Consider the following 638-nt stretch of genomic DNA (forward strand, 5'->3'; position numbering starts at 1 on the left):
GTAACATTTGTCTCCCTTGCACTTCACACATATCTTTTCATAAGCTGTCTGCTCACACTAACTGTACTAGTTGTCTAGTTTTTAAAAACAGATTATTGTATATTTATCTTGCAAAAACGTAATCAGCCGACTGCAAATAGAGCACTAACATAGTTATAACACACCAAGGGACCCCCCTCATATTCTGACACTGGCTGGTCATAACTCAAAAATTTGCAATTGGCACAGTGACAACACTAAACAATGAGTGTCCTGTGTTTAGTGGGCACCGGACTTTGTCAGTGCATGAGGCTGACTTTAATCTACTGGAGGATTTCCCTCTCTTTTTCTCTGTCGCTTTCTGATCTTTCACTCTTTGTTTTTTTGTATTTGTTTCAGTGTCTCTGTCTCAATCTCGCTGTTGCTCTCTTTCTCTTCTCAGCTCTCATCCTGTTCTCCTTATTATGTATCTCTCTATTTTTCTCTCGCTCTTTTTCTTCCTTTTTTCTGATGTGGAGATGCCTGCGTTGGACTGGGGTGGGTACAGTAAGAAGGCTTATAACACCAGGTTAAAGTTCAACAGGTTTGTTTCAAATCACTAGCTTTTGGAGCTCAACTCCTTCCTCAGGTGACTAACCTGATGAAGGACCTACACTCCG

Source organism: Scyliorhinus torazame, chromosome 2, assembly GCF_047496885.1.
Source record: "Scyliorhinus torazame isolate Kashiwa2021f chromosome 2, sScyTor2.1, whole genome shotgun sequence".
Classification (NCBI taxonomy): Eukaryota; Metazoa; Chordata; class Chondrichthyes; order Carcharhiniformes; family Scyliorhinidae; genus Scyliorhinus; species Scyliorhinus torazame.